The sequence below is a fragment of the Crotalus tigris genome, unplaced genomic scaffold, assembly GCF_016545835.1.
Source record: "Crotalus tigris isolate CLP2741 ecotype Arizona unplaced genomic scaffold, ASM1654583v1 scf7180000024339.11422700, whole genome shotgun sequence".
Lineage (NCBI taxonomy): Eukaryota > Metazoa > Chordata > Lepidosauria > Squamata > Viperidae > Crotalus > Crotalus tigris.
This window is the reverse complement of record NW_024100509.1, coordinates 4400622-4406173: the sequence shown is the minus strand read 5'-3', so window position 1 is coordinate 4406173 and position 5552 is coordinate 4400622.

Here is a 5552-nt window from a genome sequence, read left to right as displayed (position 1 = left end):
GCAATTGCCTCAGAGTTCTTACTTCTACTGGTCTCATCAATCGGAACCATGACATTAAACCAAGACTCCAAAATTCATTTATCCATGGGGTCCTGAGCCCCGGTCACCTACCCAACCCTTGGGAGGATGACAAAGACTCAGGGAAGACGCAGAGATGGAAAAGAAAGGAGAATAAATTTCGAGCCTTGGAGCAGCTGCAGCAGATGAGATGCAGGCTTCTGCTTTCGTGGAGAGCGAGACCAAACCTCTGAAGTCCCAGTGGAGAAGCTGACTCAGAAGGAGGAAGCAATCATCCTTGGGACGACCTGGCAGTCCAACGCTGCCCTGCCTCTCAAGAGCACGCTAAAGGCTGCAGAGGTTGAATTCCCACTGATTTCATTGCCTGCTCTCCTTTCGCCAGTAGTGATGAAAACAAAGTGGTAAGCAGCCTGGGACAAACCCGGTGAGTGGAACTATCTGATGGCCATTCACAGCTACTCAGTGGAACGCCTGAGGGAGAAGTTTGATCAGCTGGAGATGGGCAAAGGAAGACAAGCCATCTGCCAAGTGTTTTCAGGTGGGCAGGAGGACAAGTGATCTCATGAACCTCCGCCACCCCGACAGAGTCCTAGTCCTCTTGTGATCTAGTGGGCGCCTCTCCACTACCGAAGCCTGACCTGACATTGAGTCTGGTGCACTGGCGGAGCCCTAACTGCTACCAGTGCCAGGTCAGCCCGGATCGATCCCAACGACAGGTTAGTCCTGAATATTACAGGCATTCTGCCAGCTCCGAGCGACACAGGTATCCCATTAGCCCTGCAAGCTAATGGGTGCTATCGGCACTATGTTAACCCCGATCACCGTTGGCATCCTGCCAGCCCAGATCACCACCAGCGCCCAGTGGAACTTGACCCCTATCGACATCATGCCAGCCCTGACTGCTGTCGGCGTCCTGCCAGCCCAAGACCTCCACCAGGGGTTTTCTGATGGGGGGGGGGGTTGCAGCAGCCCCAATCACAGTTCCCTGGCTTACTGCAGGCTCTTTGGGATCACCGCCCAGCCGACCCACCTCTTGCCCACTTTCAATGGAGACCCCGAAAAGGTGACTATCTTCCTGACCCAGGTGTGGTCTCACATTAATCGTTATGAACGGGCGTATTTGGATGAAGCCGAGATGATTGATGCTGTAGCTGCCAATCTGGAGGGGGAGGCTGTGAAGTGGAAGTCTGGCCTATGAGAGGCGCAGGCACCCGAGTTATGGAACTTTGATCTGTTCACACATGGATTGAGGGCCGACTTGAGGATGAATCCCAAATGGTACAGGCGAAGAAAGACCTCCACAATGTGAAGCAGAGAGGTCAGCCAGCAAGAGAATACATAAGAGAGTTTCGAAAGCCCAAGCAGTCATTGATCCACTACTTCAAAGCAGGGTTGGATCGCAACCTATTCTAGACATGCATCTGCAGGGGCAATCCTAATCAACTCCACTTAGCTACAAACATGGATATCGAAGCAAAAGAAGCCAGCTAAACGCCTGCCTGCACCAGACCCATATGACAGCGATGATGGGTGGGGGGGGAAGACGACCCAATGATGAGTCAGTCTGTCCCACCTTTTGCTTTTTCCTGCCAAAATACTGGTGACAAAATCGGGCTCAGTTGGACTTGAACATTTTAGTCAATTTAGGATGCACTCGATGTTTGATCAACCTCCCTATCGTACTAAAACTGCACATTAGAGTGAAATTGCTACCTCTACCCATAAGGTTTGAGCAGGCCGATGGATCTCGCATAGGAAGAGCCCCAGCTACCCACCTAACTGAACTAGAAATAGGGGAGCATTGGGAGTTAATCCGCTTTGTGGTGATCTAAAAATGACTGAAGCAGTGATTTGGTGGGAGAATGGAGTTAGGACTTTAAGATTAGCAACTGTAATCGGGTTATCAGGTTGACATAGAATAATTTTACTGTCACTTTAAATGTACACTAATTGCCAAAAATTAAAATGAAATTTCATTGCATATAGCTCTCAGCGGGTCGCCATCTCCAATAACACTACATAAATATGACAAAAAATTGCATATACCCATATACCAGTGTTTCTCAACCTTGACAATTTTAAGGCATGTGGACTTCAACTCCCAGAATTCCACAGCCAGAAAATGCTGGCTGTGGAATTCTGGGAGTTGAAGTCCACATGCCTTAAAATTGTCAAGGTTGAGAAACACTGCCATATACCCACATGTATTCTATGACACAGAGAAACAACACAGCCTAGTTTGAATACATGCATGTACATGGCAAGAAAAACACATTTTGCAAGTTTACCAGATGGATGGCATAGGGAACAAAGCTGTTACAGAATCTGATAGTCCTGGAAATACTTTGAAACCTCTTCCCAGAGGGGAGCAACAGAAATAAACCGTAAAGTGGGTGTGTGGGGTCCCTAACAATGCTTCAAGCTTTAAGCACAAAGCGCTTATAAACAGTGTTCTGAATAACAGAAAGCGAGCTTCCTATAGTCTTCACTGTCCTTGCCACTCTCTGTGTGGACCTTCTATCTGAGACACTGCTGCCACCAAACCAAACAGTGATGCAGTTTGTTAAAATGCTCTCAATCATGCCTCTGTAAAAAATGGCTAGGACAGAAGGAGAAAGATGCCAGCCTGCTCACAGACGAACAGTCACTATTAACATAGTCCTTCCTTAACTCTAGCAAATAGTTAAGAGCATAGAAATACAGTCAAGGTAGCTTCCTTCCCCCCCCACACACACACCAATCAACATTATTGGGGGCCTAAATATCCAGTTACATATATAGCTTGCCCTGCAGTTTCAAATATCAAGCAACTTCTCTTAACTCAAAATAGTCAATAGAAAAAGGAAAGAATGGAATGCTTCGTTCAGTTGTAAATCATGTTTGCAAACTAGCTATTTGTTTAATGAAAGTGAAAATTTCCAAAATTTTGTTTTGCATGAAGTTTCTATTAAATCCTCGGTTGGGATGAGATGAAGTCAATATGGAGACCCAGTTGAAAAAAATATTACCAGGACATGCTTGTTGAATGCTTAGATTTTACATTTCATATTTCTAAACCACTCATCTCCCTCAGACCTCTGCTCAAATTACATAGCTTTGTCCTAATTAATATCTGGCTTTAGACATGCAGTAATAAATACTGCAGATCAGCGGTTCTCAACCTGTGGGTCGGGACCCCATTTGGGGTCAAACGACCATTTCACGGGGGTTGCCAAACAACGCAGTCCGCCATTTTTTCCCCCTTTTCCTTAGCTGTGCTACTCCCTTTTATTCTATTGGCTTTTGAAAGCCAATAGAATAGACTCTCTTGAATAGAGTCTAATTCTATTGGCTTTCAAAAGCCAATAGGAATTGTCCAGGCTGTCTCTGCCCTGCTGAGCCCGCCAAAAGTCCCATTCTGCAAACGGTGCAGCACCAGTTGAGTAGTCCTCGACTTACGACCGGTTGAGTAGTCCTCGACTTATGACCGGTTGGGGGTCGCGGCATTAAAAAGGTTGAGAACCACTGCTGTAGATCTTTTGTTCTGTTTTATGCACTTGCCATAGTTAGCCTTAAATGGATCAATTGCATGTCTGTAGATGCACTGCATCAGTTAAACCGTCTGTGCCAGACGGTTCTAAATGATTTTGGAATGCAGTTGGGGTGTTTTCATTCCTCCTTAGTCAGTGATACTGTCAAAGCCTGGCTACTGTATGAATTTTAAAAAATCAATTAGAGAGTGGAAATTTGCTCTTCATTGTACAAGTAAAGGAAGTATCATAGTAAGCTACGAGCACTTCTGATTGGTGCTTTGGAATGCATGAATATAGTGCATGTTTGCACCTCTTTAAAGCAACTATATTTTTTCACAGCATCATACAGCAACTACAGTCAAAGAGAAACTTAACAAAGGGAATCTTGAGCCCAGATCTCTGTTCATCCAATTTAGTGAATTGCCAGTGCAGGAAGGGCTATGCCCAGCCATTTCCTAATCCCTTTAGAGCCCCACCCACGTGTTAGAAACACGTTAAAATAGGAAAGAAAATTATAAGTAAGCACTTGTCCGCCCTAGACGAGTTCAAGTCACCAGGACCAGATGGATTACACCCCAAGGTTCTGAAGGAACTGACAGAAGTGATCTCAGAACCACTGAACCATATCTTTCAAAGATCCTGGAGCACTCGGGAACTACCAGAAGACTGGAAAAGAGCTGATGTAGTTTCCATCTTCAAAAAAGGGGGAAAAATGGATCCAGGGAACTACAGACCTAGCAGCCTGACCTTAATACCTGGGAAGATTCTGGAAAAGATAATCAACAAATCCGTGAACACCTAGAGGCAAACAAAGTCATAACCAAAAGCCAATATGGATTTGTCAAAAAGAGATCATGCCAGACAAATCTTCTTGCCTTCTTTGGCAAGGTGACAAAATTAGTGGACTAAAGGAATGCTGTGAATATAATTTACTTGGATTTCAGTAATGCATTTGATAAAGTAGACTACACCTACTATTTAATAAGATAGAAAAATGTGGGTTAGACAGCATCACCACCAAATGGATTAGTAACTGGCTGACCAACCACACTCAATGTGTTGTTCTCAATGCCCCATTCCAGGCATACGAAGCTTGCAATCTCTATCAGGTCTCCATTTGGATAAAAAGTGTTTCAGTGCCTATGGAGTGTGTCAAAACGCAGGAATTCACTGCGTTTTGAAGCGCTCCGTAGGCGTTGAAACACTTTTTATCCAAATGGAGACCTGAGAGACACTGTAAGTTCCGCATGGCTGCCAATGCATGCTTAAAAACAGAGCAGAAGGCTCTGTTTATCAAGCGCCCCATTCCAGGCATATGGAGCTTGCAGTCTGTCAGGTCTCCATTTGGATAAAAGAGTTTCAGTGCCTATGGAGTGCTTCAAAGCCAAGCCACTGGTGGCAGCAGCCACCTGAGCAGCCATGATTCTCTCCCCCCCCCGTCCTAGCCAGCCACCCACCCCGCCCAACTTACTCCTTGCCTGGCAGACCAGCTGGCACAAATCCTGACCGCTCTTCTCCTTTTTGTCTTCCCCATTCAAGTGGCAGCAGCTCCGTCTGAGTGGAAAAAAGTGGAGGCACAGCAGCAGGATTGCTCAAGGCTGGCGCACATGAGCAAGCAATCCTGCTGCTGTGTCTCCGCTTTCTTCGTTTTGGACGGAGCTGAGAAACTCAAGCAGCTACCACCGTTTGAGTGGGGCGGACGATAAGGAGAAGAGTGTCAGGATTTGTGCCAGCCAGCTGGTCAGGCAAGGAGTAGATTGAGCAGAGTGGGTGGCTGGCTAGGGTGGGAGGATCATGGTTGGCCCAGTGGCTACTGCCACTGCCACTGGTTTGGACGCAGGTGCAAGGGGCCTGGCTCCACAAGCCTTCCCTGCTCAGATGAAGGCTTCGTTTTTGCCCTCAAACTAAGGCAGGCACACGCAAGCAAGCAGCACATCTAGGCAACAGATGGCATTGGTTCCTGCGCCTGGCCAACTCCGGTTCCATGCTTTGATCCATAGGCATGCAAACAATTCCCCCCTC